The 13,558-nt window shown below is 42.4% G+C and overlaps 1 protein-coding gene across 4 annotated transcripts in view; it reads right to left on the bottom strand.

Moving 5' to 3' along the window:
• The window catches only part of gpr160 (G protein-coupled receptor 160), a 55,795-nt gene that overhangs the window by 25,480 nt on the left and 16,757 nt on the right, over window positions 1-13,558 (bottom strand). For 2 of the 4 annotated variants that reach the window (XM_059650902.1, XM_048542462.2), the window contains one exon: window positions 9,988-10,100. The exons of 1 other annotated variant lie outside the window; for it this stretch is intronic. The gene's annotated coding sequence lies outside the window, so the exon portion shown is untranslated. Of the gene's footprint in view, window positions 1-4,932; window positions 5,000-9,987; window positions 10,101-13,558 lie in introns of those variants that run through there. One more of the 4 variants, XM_048542460.1, reaches the window with a different exon arrangement.

Here is a 13,558-nt window from a genome sequence, read left to right as displayed (position 1 = left end):
TGCTACTGGTGGAGAGATCAACAGCATGAATGCCCTAAAGGGTGGAAGTTCATATAGGATTCAGGATTGCAGCTACAGAGGGATTTGAAAACAAGGACGAACATTTTAGACCATTTTAAATGGAGGTAAAACTTTAAGGCCAAAAAATTAATTAATTCAGATATCTCAACAAAAATGGGATCAAGGAACAATGTTTGGATTGTGGGAGGAAACCCACATAGACACAGGGAAACAGACACTACTAAACAGTTAGCTTTTTAAACATCTCAGATAGTCGGACAGGAAGGCCCTGTAATAAATCTATGCTGACTATCCCTGATCAATCCCTGCCTTTCAAAGTGTTGATTAATATTGTCCTTCAGAATTTTTTTCCAATAATTTCCCTACCACTAACTAGTCTGTGATTATTTAGTCTATCCCTGCTGCTCTTCTTTAACAAAGGAATTACATTAGCTATCCCTCAGCCATCTGATACTTCACCTGTGGCCAGTGAAGCATTAAATATCTTCTCCTGTGCCCCAACAATTTCCTGACTTGCTTCCCATTGTAGTCTGATCTCACCGCTGAAATCTCCAGCTGCAGTATTTTTCACCACTGTGAATATAGAGAGAAGTATAAATTGAAGACCTCGCCTATATTCATTGGCTCCAAGCATAGATTATCCTCATGAGGAGGTCCTGTTCTTTCCCCGGAAATCTTCTTACTCCTAACAAAAATATAAAAGAGCCTCGGGGTTTTCCTTGATTCCACCTGCAAAAGATATATTATGTCCCCTCTTTACTTTCCTAATATCCTTTTTAAGCAACCTCCTATATTCTATACTTTTGAAGGGCCTCCCCTGTTTTTAAATGTACTGGACCTGACATATACTTTCTTCTTTTTCTTTATCAAACTCTCAGTTGCCCTTGACATCCAGGGCTCTTAGAACTCTGTCCTTGCTCTTTACTCCACGAGGAACATGCTGGCCCTGAACGCTTACTGTACTACTTTTAATAGACTCCCACTTTCCAAATGTAGATTTATCTATAAGTAGCTGTTCCCACTCAATGTTTGCCAGACCCTGTCTAATGATATTGACTTTGACATTCCCCTACTTTAGACACCTAATTCTTCACTGTCCTTATCCCTTTCGATATTGACTTTGAAACTTACAGTTATGGTCACTGTCACCAAAATGATCACTCACAAACTTTAACCACTTGACTGGCTTCATTCCATTGGATTAGGTCTGGTACTGCCTTATCCCTAGTAAGACAATCTACATACTGGCACAAAGATCTCCTGAATGCACTTTAAAAATTCCAACCCATCTAATCCTTTTACACTAAGGCTATTCCAGTTAATGTTAGTAAAACTGAAGTTCCCTATAATCCTGTTTCTCTCACACTTTTCTGTGATTTGCCTACATATCTGCTTCTCTATCTCCCTGACTAATAGGAAACCTGTAGTATAGCAAAGTGATTGCCCTATTTTTTATTTTCAACCTATACCTAGATGGCCTCTAAGTCTGTTCTAGGACATCTTCCTACATTTCTGTCATGACAGTTTTCTTCATTGACAATGCACTGCCTCCATCTCTCTTACTTATCTTCCCATCGAGCCTGAAACTTCTGTACCCTGAAATGTTGAGCTGCCAGTTCTGTCCTTCATTCAGCCATGTCTCAGTGAATGCAACAATATTATATTCCCCTGGTGCTAATCATTGCTGTAAGTTCATCCACATTACCAGTCAGGCTCCTTGCAAGAAAAAAAAAAAAAAAAAAAAAAAAAAAAAAAAAAAAAAAAAAAAATCGATCCAATTTAGCTTTCAAACCCTCCCTATGCCTCATCCTGCCCAGGTATTCTCCGCTTACTGGACTGTCCTAGTCTTCCTCATATGTGTGATTGGACCTTGCTCCTGACTTTACATTTACTCTGTGGCCCATCCCTCTGCCAGACCAATTTAAAATCTCTGAAACAGCAAAAGCAAAACCTCCCAGGAAGGATATTGAACCAATTCCAGTTCAGGTGCAACCTGTCCCATCAATGCAGGATAGACAAACAGGAGGCTGGAAGAACACAGCAAGCCAGGCAGCATCTGGAGGAAAGGAGCAGTCACTGTTTCAAGTATTACCCTTCTTCAGGACTGAGCTTTGGGACAGGAGCTGCAGATAAAAAGGTGGGGAGGGGTGGGGAGTGAAGTAATATTGTGGTGATAAATGGTCACTGGCGGTAGGTATGACCTGGCTGGTCGACACAAGGGATGAATCCGATTAGTAGCTGGAAAGGAGGGTCAGAACACGGAATGGGAGTAAGGAGACGTGACTAGAAGGGGAGCCGGGGGATGGGTGGGAAGGTTTTCTGAAATTGGAGAACTCAGTGTTAATTTGTCTGGATTATAGGGTGTCCAGGTGGAAGATAAAGGTGTTGTTCTTCAAATTTGCATTGTGATTCATTGCGAACTGGAGGAGGCTGTGGGCAGAAATGTTGGAGGGGGAGTGGGGTGGGGAGTTGAAATGGGTGGTGACCAGGAGGTTAGGTTGGCCATTATGGGCCAGGTGAATATGCTCAGTGAAACAGTCACCTAGTCTACATTTGGACTGACGTAGAGAAGACCACATCAGGAGCATTAAATGCAATAGGCTAGTATAGGGAAGATGCAGGTGAAGCTCTATCTTGCTTGCAAGTGCTGTTTAGGGCCCTGAATGGAGAGGAGGGAGGTGGTGTGCGGGCAAGAATTGCATCTTTTTTGGTTACAGGGGAAGGTACTGGGTGGGTTGGAGTGGTTGGCAGGGAGTGTGGCACAAACCAAGTAATGGCAAAGGGAATGGTCCTTGCGGAAGGCAAAGAGGAGTGGGGAATGGAAGATATTCTGGGTGGTGGGGTCTAATTGGAGTTGGCTGAAGGTTTTGAGGTTGATATGTTGGATGTGGAGGCTGGTGGGGTGGAAACTGAGATCAAGGGGTCCTTATCTTTATTATGTTTGGAGGGGTGGGGAGGTTAAGAGCTGTGGAGTGGTGAATGGAGGAGGCGTGGTGGAGAGCCATCTGGATGACAGGGTGGAGATAACACTATTGAAAGCTGTTGGCGAAAACGATGAACTGCTCTAGTTCACTCCGGGTGCAGGATGCTGCACTAGTATAGTCACTGATGTAACAGCGGAAGAGTTGGGGAATAGTACCAGTATGTAGTGAAGAGGGCAGGTTTGGCATAACCTACAGGCAGGCGTAGCTTGGGCCCATGCAAGTGCCTGTGGCAAAACCCTGGATTTTGAGAAAATGGGAGAATTGAAGGAAAAGTTGAGGGTGTGGGATAGTTCAGTGAGACAGAGCAGGGTATTAGTGAGGGTGCTGTACGGATGTGTTGTAGAGGGAAAAAACAGATGTCTGCAGGCTGTCCTTGTGGGAGATGGACATATATAGTAAGGATGAAGCGCTGGGGCCAGTGAACCAGAAATTACCAAAGATATGGAGGGAGTGGTTTGTATCTCGGATGTAGGTGGGCAGTGCGTGGACGAAGAGGGAGAGAATTGTGCCAAGGTAGGAAGAGATGAGTTCGGTGGGGCAGGAGCACGCAGAGACAATGGGCCAACTGGGGTAGTTGGGCTTGTGGATCTTGGGGAGCAGGTAGAACTGGGTAGTGTGGGGCTGGGGACCTATAAAGCTGGATGTGGTGGAGGGAAGGTTACTGGAAGTGATGAAGTCATGGACAGTGTGGGAAGACGGCGGCTTGATGGGCTATGGTGGTGTCCTGGTCAAGGGTGAGGTAGGACATGGAAAGAGTTAGGGTTCGGCCTTTGTGACATAGAGGGCTGTCCGCCAGATTACTACCGCTCTGCCTTTGTCAATGAGTTTGATAGCAAAACAGGGATTGGTGCAGAGAGAGTGGACCACTGCATGTTCAAAGGGAGGGGTGAGGGGTTGGAAAAGTTAAGTCGGTCGACGTTGTGTTGGCAGTTAGCAATGAAGAGGAGCAGGGTGGGGAAGAGGCTGGCAGGGGGGTGACCAAGAGCAGGAGGAAGGTTGGACGTGCGAGAAGGCATCTCAGGATGGTGGTTGGGAGTCTTTGTCAAACAAGAAAGCATGGAGGCGGAGATGACTGAAGAAGAATTCAACATTGTGGTGGGCACGGAACTCATTGGGGTGGGGGAGGAGGGGCATGGAAGTGAGCCCTTCACTGAGGACAGCCCATTTGGCCTCAGAGTTTGAGGTCAGGGGAACGATGAATATGTGGCAAGGTTCATGGAGGGGGTTTTGGGGGGGAGGGTCTCGGGGAGGCTGAAGGAGGGGATGAGGAAAAGATATATCAGGTGATGGTTGGGAGCTGGACGCGAGGTGGTTGGGGGGTAACAGTTATGGGAGGGTAGTGGGCTGCTGAGTAGGATGGAGGACTCCACCTACCCCAGAAGCTGGCCCAACGATCCAAAAATCAAAACCTTTTCCTCCTACACCATCCTTTCAGACACTCATTCATCTAGCCTACTTTCCTAATCCTATATTCAGTTGCGTACGGCACTGGAAGTAATCTGGAGGTTACAACCTTAGCAGTCTTCCTCATTAAATTTGCCGCCTAACTCCCTCAATTTTAAATTCCTGCTGCAGGAATTTATTTTTTTTTTAAAACACATCATTGGCACTGGCATGCACCATGACTGCCTGCTGTTTACTGTCCCTGGTTAGAATGCTTTAGAGCCACAAGTCAGTCAGAAGCTCCCAGCAACACATTAATTCTAAACCATTGCATTGTTGTTGTTTTACTTCCTCATATGAGCAGGCACAAGATTTATTATCTGGTAAACATCTGTCCCAACAAAAGATAAATACCTAACCAATTTGGTTGGTTGTGCTCATTAACCCATGCTGTAAAAATATCATGTTTAGAAAAATCACACTGAAGGCATATAGAAGCAGGATGCAGACAATTCATGATTCATTATAAACAACTTGTACTAACCTTCCACACAGCCATCATTCCACTCAAAGCTGGGTTGTACACAAACACAGAATCTCCACCCTTTAGCTTCATTGGTGAGTTAAGTGCAAGATTACACCCATTAACCAATGAAAGCAAATGCCTTGTTTGTAATTAACTAAGATTCCAGCATATCCAAGGAACAGATGTGCCTGTATCAGGCTATAGTTAAAACTTCCATTCAATCAAAAGTTATTACAATTAAAATAAAACTCTCCTGATTGCACAGAGCTCTGAGTAGAAAAGTGGGTTTTAAGTTTGTGATCAGAGATAATGGGAACTGCAAATGCTGGAGAATCCGAGATAACAAAGTGCGGATCTGGATGAACACAGCAGGCCAAGTGGCATCTTAGGAGCACAAAAGCTGATGTTTCAGGCCTAGACCCTTCATCAGAAAAGGGGGATGGGGTGAGGATTCTGAAATAAGAATCGCCTCCCCATCCCCTTTTTCTGATGAAGGGTCTAGGCCCGAAAAATCAACTTTTCTGCTCCTAAGATGCTGCTTGGCCTGCTGTGTTCATCCAGCTCCACACTTTGTTATTTAAGTTTATGATGGCCTGATTACTCGGTTGCTGCTTCATTTCACAGCCACTGGTTTCATTGATGAAAGGAAATAAATTAAATCTTCACTCTCCAGTAACACGTCAAGAAGGTGGTGGGTTCAAATCTCATTCCAGAGGCTTGAACACTAAATCTAGGTAGATGCTTCTGGTGCAGAACTGGGAGCACTGTATGGCTCGAAGTGGACAGAATAGATGAAGAATTCATAAAAACCAAAAGAACTGCGGATGCTGTAAAGCAGGAACAATAACAGAAGTTGCTGGAAAAGCTCAGCAGGTCTGGTAACATCTGTGATGAAGTGTGACTGGACCTGAAACCTTAACTCTGATTTTCCTTCACAAATGATGAAGAATTCACTTCTGGTATGAAATGTTAACTCTACTGCTCTCTCTCCACTGACACTGCCAGTTCTTCTGAGTTTCACAGGTTTTCTGCTTTTACTCCATCATGACTTATGTGGCTAGTACCTGTGTTTATGATAATGTGGTTGTAGATTAAATTATTATAAACAGAAGTTTTCACAGGAAGAGCAAAGTGAGAGCACTCTGAATCACAGGAGTGGAATACACCCTCATCTTTCGCATTTTTAATTGATAATTTGAAATTCTGTGATAACTCAACTCCTGACTCCCCAAAGCCTGTGATCTACAAGACACGAGTCAGGAGTATGTTGGAAGGCTCCCCGCTTGCCTGGATGGGTCCAGCTCCAACACCACTCAAGAAGATTAACACTATCCAGGACAAAGCAGCCTGTTTAAGATATCCACAAATATGCACTGCCTCCACAACCAACATTCTGGAGCAGCAGTGTGTACTATCTGTAAGATGAACTGTGAACTCGCAACAACTTTCTTTTAGAAAGACAAGGACAATGGATACATGGGAACACTACCACCTGCACATTCTCGTCCAAATCACTCACTATCCTGACTTGGAAATATATTGCCTGCCAATCCTTCACTATCACTGGGCCAAATGCTGGAATTTCATCCCTAAGGGCATTGTGGGCCAACCTACAGCACAGGACTGCAGTGTTTTGAGAAGGCAGCTCACCACCATCTTCTCAAGAGCAACTAGGGACAGGCAATAAATGCTGGCCAGTCAGCAATGCCCAACCCCACGAGTGAATTTAAAAAATAGTCATTTGAAAATAAAATTCAGGTTGATTCTGTCATAGTTAAGTGATCTTCAATGTCAGTTTCATGTTCTTGTAATTCAGTGATTGTATCCCAACCTTTGAGGTCAGGAGGTCTAGGTTTAAGTCACATCTGCTCCAAAGGTATATAATAACATCTCTGAACAGGCTGATTAGAAAATAACTTCAATGTCAGTTTCCTGTTCAGCTGGCTCAGTAATCTATGCCGAGCCTAGGTAGCCAATCTAATACAAATAAAATGGACGTATTCAAGCTCTCTAATGCAGTGACACAATGAATACACAGAAATTTACATTTTAAGAGAGCAGAACATTAGTAAATTAAAACCTTTGAAATCTCAAGTCATGAGAGATCAATTTGGATTTGGTTGAGCCACACTAGTGGTCTAGATCCTAACAGACACTCTTAGCCATTACAATGACGTTATTTTAATGGTATTCAACTCAAATGAAACCAGACCCACAGAACCTCCACAGCAGCCAAATCCAGATGTGTGTGATGCAACAATAGTTGATATCACCCTAAAATAGCTCAATAGAAAAAAGTCACTCACATCATTTGAATATTTATCAGTGTTCAACATCAATAACTACAACAACTATTGGGCAAAAGTGTATCAAATATAACCAGTTTTCAATTGACTGCATGTAACAAGGCCTGTTTAAGTTGCCCAACTGGTTCAATCACATGACAGATTGCAACAATACGTTGCATTTATATAGCACCGGAACAGGCTTGGGGACTAAGATGATCAGAGGATTAGATAGGATGGACAGTGAGAGTTTTTTTCCGAGGATGATGACGTCAGCTTGTACGAGGGGGCAGAGCTACAAATTGAGGGGTGATAGTTATAAGACAGATGTCAGAGGCAGGTTCCTTACTCAGAAAATGGTAAGGGCGTGGAACGCCCTGCCTGCCAACGTAGTTAACTCAGCCACATTAGGGTAATTTAAACAGTCCTTGGATAAGCACATGGATGATGATGGGATAGTGTAGGGGGATGGGCTTAGATTAGCTCACAGGTCGGCACAACATCGAGGGCTGAAGGGCCTGTTCTGTGCTGTATTGTTCTATGTTCTATGTTCTAACTGGCCTATTCCATTCCTATGGTCTTTACCATAGTAAAATGACTCAAAATGCTTCACAGGAGCATTACTAAATACATTTTGACACCAAGTCATACATGGGTAGAAATAGCAAGTTAAAGGTTATCTTAAAGCAGAAAACAGGGTCAGAGATGTTTCAGGAAGGAATTCCAGTCTTTAGGGCCTAAGTGGCTGAAACTGTGGCTAGATGTGATGTGCAGATGAAAACCAAGGATATAGATGGGATTAGATTTGGAGGATCAAGGAGAAATTAGAGGTTTGTAAGGGTTGAGGAAGTTACTGGGATAAAGAGGGACAATGCTAAAGTGGGATTTTAAAACAAAATTTGTATTTTTAAGTTGAGGTGTTGCTGGGCCCGGAACCAATGCAGTACAGTAAACACAGAGGTAATGAGTGAATGGGGCATGTTGCAGAATTCAGAAATACTGGTCATATGTTGAAATTGTTAGGGTAATCTAAAAATTTAGGAGATTGGATCTGAAATAGGTATGTTGAGATATGTGTTCGTAACCATTTATATCCCAGTATGGACGTGGTGTGCCAACTGCAATTCACGATGTACAGTATAATTCTGGTTTCATTGGTTGTACTTTATATCAAATTGTCTAATTTAGCAGGCCAGCAGAACTGCAATCTTAGTTGCAATATACAGGCAACAATCAGACTTTTTTTAATGTATACGGGAATCAGAAGTAATGGGTGGTAGATAAGAAAGCAAAGTTAAGGCCATAGTCAAAGTTTTGAATGTTGGAGCTGGATTGATGGATTGAATTGTCAAGTCCTTCTCTTATTTCTTAGGTTCTTATGAGAATACTGTTTTTAAGTTATCTCAACCATGCCACAAGATCATTACCCAGAGAGTCGGTTGCACATCTTCTGATTCTGCTGATGGTAAAACTGGATATGTTAGATCTAGAGGGAAGTTTGGCTTGATCGAACATGTTTTATTTTTGTGTCAGAGATAATAGGAACTGCAGATGCTGGAGAATCTGAGATAACAATGTGTAGAGCTGGATGAACACAGCTGGCCAAGCAGCATCTTAGGAGCAGGAAGGCTGCTGTTTCGGGCCTAGACCTTCATCAGAAAATACGTCAGCTTTCCTGCTCCTAAGATGCTGCTTGGCCTGCTGCGTTCATCCAGCTCTACACCTTGTTATCTCATTTTATTTTTGTAGTTTGTTTACCACGATTGTCTGTCATGGAACACATTCACAAGAGGCTGCTAATGTACTTTTTGCAAACCAACATCGAAGTTTGTTACACATAAATGGAAAAAACACAAGCTATTTTATATTATATGAGATTATCAGCAATGGTTTTACTATAAATGAGCAATAACAATTCAGCCCATTTTTATCTCAATAACATCCTTGCAGATGCTCAAACCTTACTGAAGGGTCTACCTGTTTCCACTTTAAAGATCAGCTGGTGCTGCCATACTTGGTTTCTTTCTGGCAAAATGCTGGATCCATCTCTGCTGGCTTCATGCTTTAAAGTCTCTTCATGAAATCCTTAAAACAGCTAAATCAGCTGACTTATTTCTTAACACGAGTGAGTTGAACTGACTACTACAGTCCTCTGTTTCTGGAGCTTCTCAGAATTTCATTCTCCTGTCCTGATTGCTCTGGAGACTGATAAACTGCACTGCTACTGGTAAAGGCCTACACACGTAAAGATTCCTACACACACATAAACTCTCAAAGAAATCTCCACACTGACTGAAAGTATGAAGGGGTTTCCCTCTCTAAAGGAAATTGTTTCTATCTCCGTCTTAGTCTGCCTGAGTCCTAAGTCACCTGATGGAAAGGCATCAATCCTTTATTTTTCTCTCTGTTATTCCTAAATCACTGAACAGATCACCTCAAAGGGTGAAAAGCTTCTTCTAGATGCATGTAAACAAAACTCCAGACATCTTATCATAATACACAGAATTTAAGAACGAAATTAAAATTAGGTCCATCCTTCTTAACCCACACAATATAGAAATATTGAGGTCGTGGCCTAGTGGTAATTTTGCTGGACTGTTAATCGAGAGACCCAGGCAACGTTCTGGGGACCTAGGTTTGAATCCCGCCATGACGGATGGTGGAATTTGAAGTCAATAAGATATCTGGAATTAAGAATCTAATGATGACTACAAATCCATTGTCGATTATCAGGAAAACCCCATTTGGTTCACTAATGTCCTTCAGGAAAGGAAACTGTCATCCTTACCTGTTCTGGCCTATATGTGACTCCAGACCCACAATAATGTGGTTGACTCTGAACTGCCATCTGGGCAGTTAGGAGTGGGCAATAAATGCTGCCTAGCCAGTGACGCCCTCATCCTGTTAATGAATAAAAAAAAATACACATTAAATATCAAGCTCTACATGGTTCTGTCTACTTTAGAACCCAACTTTCCAATTAACAAGATTAATATATTAAGAACCTCCATCACACAACATAGAATTCACCGTCACCTGGACCAAAACAGAGGCATTGGCCTACTGGTACTATTACTGGAATATAAATCCAGAAACTCAGCTAATATTCTGAGGATTTAGGTTGAAATACCACCATGGCAGGTACTGGAATTTGAATTTAATAAAGAATCTGAAATTAAGAGTCTAATGATGACCATGAAGTCATTATCAATTGTTGGAGAAACCCATCTGGTACACTAATGTCCTTCAGGGAAAGAAATCTGGCATTTGTGCCTGGTTTGGTCTACATGTGACTATGGAACCATAACAATATTGTTGACTCTAGGCAATTAGGGATGGGCAACAAATGCTGGCCTAACCAGAGATACCCATATCCCATGAAGGTATTTTAGAAAAGAGATCAATAGCAAAAGGCCTTGACGTTCCCCATCAGGGACTGTATAATTATTTTGTGAGTTTCTGATTAAACTGATTAAAATTAAATTTGCTCTGTATCTAACCGCTGTGCTATGGAGGTTTACTTGAATTTAGAAGGGTATCTAACCTGTTCTGTATCTAACCCTATGCTGTACCAGTCCTGGAAGTGTTTAATGGAGACAGTGTGCAGGGACTTTGATTTTCTATCTAACTTTGTACAGTACCTGTCTTGGCAGTATTTGGTGGGGAAGTGTAGAGGGAACTTTACTCTGTGTATATCCACATCTGGTACCTGTCCTTGAAGTGTTTAATGGGATGGTGTAGAAGGAACATTATTCTGTAACTAACCCTGTACTTTACCTCTGCTGGGATTGTTTGATTGGACAGAGAGGCCAGTATCCCATCACCACATCACCTCTATTTATACATACATAGTACTAGACATACTTGTTCAGGACCACCTCACCTATCCAAGCATTGTACATCACAGGAGCTGACCTCGCTTTGACCATGCCTTTTACCCATGCAGGGCCATTTCCATGGTTTTGGTACCAAACTCCATTCCCTGAAGAAAACTGTATTTCTCGCTTCGAGGAGTCTTGTGTAAAATCCTATCACCAAATCACCCGTGATTTATACATGCATAGTACTTGACACTGGTCCAGTTTCCTCAGAGTGAACAGAACGTCTGACACTCCTATTTATAGCTGTCTGGCAGGACTTCCTGTTTGCACCAGATTAACAGCCCCAGTCAGAGAACTTATATTCTATGATGTCCACCTGGGCTGACCTTGTAACAATCACCACAGTAGGTAAGTATATGAAGGAGAAAGGAATGGGAAGCTGTGTTGTTTGGAGGGCTGAGATAGGAGGGAGCTCATAAGGAGTACGAACACTGGTACACTCTCGTAAGAGGTACCAAATGTATGACCTTTATCTTTGGATGTTGCTCACTGACTCTTGCCATTTGTCACCCAACATGATACCTTAACCCAATATACCAGTTAAAAAGAAAATGCATACGCTTGATGAATACACTGATATTTGTATAATAGGTAAAAGCAGTCAAATTAATTTATTTCAAAAGTAGTGGTTTTTTTTTGCTTCCATGCCTTTTATCCCCAAGTGTTACTCACAGCAGTGTCTTGGAAAAAATGCCTTTAATTCCAGGGGAGTTCAACAATCAACATTTGGGCTGAGAAGCCTGTTTCAATGTGATTCGATATAAAAACAATTGATCGAGTTTGAAAGAATAAACTATACAATATCAGTAAGGAAAGATATTCTTCCAGATCCAGGCACCAACTTATTGCTGTAATGAATGCATTTACAGGATGTGAAATCATGGAGCCACCAATTTAGTTATTTTAGTTGGATATTGTTTCTGATAAAAAGGAATCTGAATTCGTAAGATGAAACGCACCTTGTGCATCAGATAGGAATCCAATTAGAAAAGTTTAAATTCTGTTATTTCAAGATAGATGGTCTGTGAAAGATATTTCAGTTCTAAATTTAATATAGTATTGAGCAGCAAGGTGCCTTTCAAACTATTATTCAATGTCAATAATATTCAATGCAATAATGCCAATATTCTAAATGGCATGAATCCTCACTGGGAGCTTTGAGTTCCTGACACACTGATGAATGTTGTTTTTAGTTGATTGTATTCCCATAATTCTTCCAGTCAATTGAAAGGGTCATCCGGGGTTATTTTCTGGATAGTGGTTGTTAAAACCCATTAGATATTGGCGGTCATCCCAGATAGATCAGTTTCAAAATCTACTGAATGTGAAAGTCGCTATTAGATTTCAGTCAGGAACCATCCGTCCACAATCCTCCATCAACTCTGTTCCCACTCTGAGAGGTTCACAGCTTGGTTGGAATAAGATAGTGAAAAAGACCTTGACACTTATATGGTGGAGGTTAGAGAACGGGTTGATGCCAGAGAATGAGGGAAAGTGAAGGCTAATGCAGCCATTAGTTCAGTCTGTGTCACTTCAGTTCACCTGTGGAATAGAGGACCTATTTCTTTACACTTGTCTGTACTTTACGCAACCAGGAAATAGTTAACCATCCAAGTTAGGTGAGGTTCCATTCCAAGGATGGATATCCATTGCCTTATGACAAGACAAAAGAATCAATTCAGGGGGTCAAAATGTCATTATTAATTCAGGTTGCTGTTGTTCAATCTATCAATACATTAATCTTACATTCAAAAATTAGAATACAATAAAGTTAAACTCCATTTTGACTTAGTCCCTTCTTCCTGTGCCCACCTGTTCCTCACCTTTGATGGTATGCATTGCCCTTATTGGGATTTGCGTGCAAATTAATCAATTGAAAACACAAGTGATTTATTGCTGGTGGATAATAAATGAAAAATACCACCATTAGTGATAATGGGAACTACAGATGTTGTAGAATCCAAGATAACAAAGTGTGGAGCTGGATGAACACAGCAGGCCAAGCAGCATCTCAGGAGCACAAAAGCTGATGATTCGGGCCTAGACCCTTCATCAGAGAGGGGGATGGGGAGAGGGAACTGGAATAAATAGGGAGAGAGGGGGAGGCGGACCGAAGATGGAGAGAAAAGAAGATAGGTAGAGAGGAGAGTATAGGTGAGGAGGTAGGGAGGGGATAGGTCAGTCCAGGGAAGACGGACAGGTTTTGGAGGCAGGATGAAGTGGTAGGTAGGAAATGGAGGTGCGGCTTGAGGTGGGAGGAAGGGATGGTTGAGAGGAAGAACAGGTTAGGGAAGCGAGACAGGCTGGGCTGGTTTTGGGATGCAGTGGGGGGAGGGGAAGAACTGGGCTGGTTGTGGGATGCAGTGGGCGGGGGGGGGGGGTGAGATTTGACATGTCCATCATGGGCCTCCTGCAGTGCCACAACGATGCCACCCAAAGGTTGCAAGAACAGCAACTCATATTCCGCTTGGGAACCCT

The sequence above is a fragment of the Stegostoma tigrinum genome, chromosome 14, assembly GCF_030684315.1.
Source record: "Stegostoma tigrinum isolate sSteTig4 chromosome 14, sSteTig4.hap1, whole genome shotgun sequence".
Taxonomy (NCBI): Eukaryota; Metazoa; Chordata; class Chondrichthyes; order Orectolobiformes; family Stegostomatidae; genus Stegostoma; species Stegostoma tigrinum.
The sequence above is the reverse complement of the archived record's forward strand: the minus strand, read 5'-3'. Positions and strand labels throughout refer to the sequence as shown.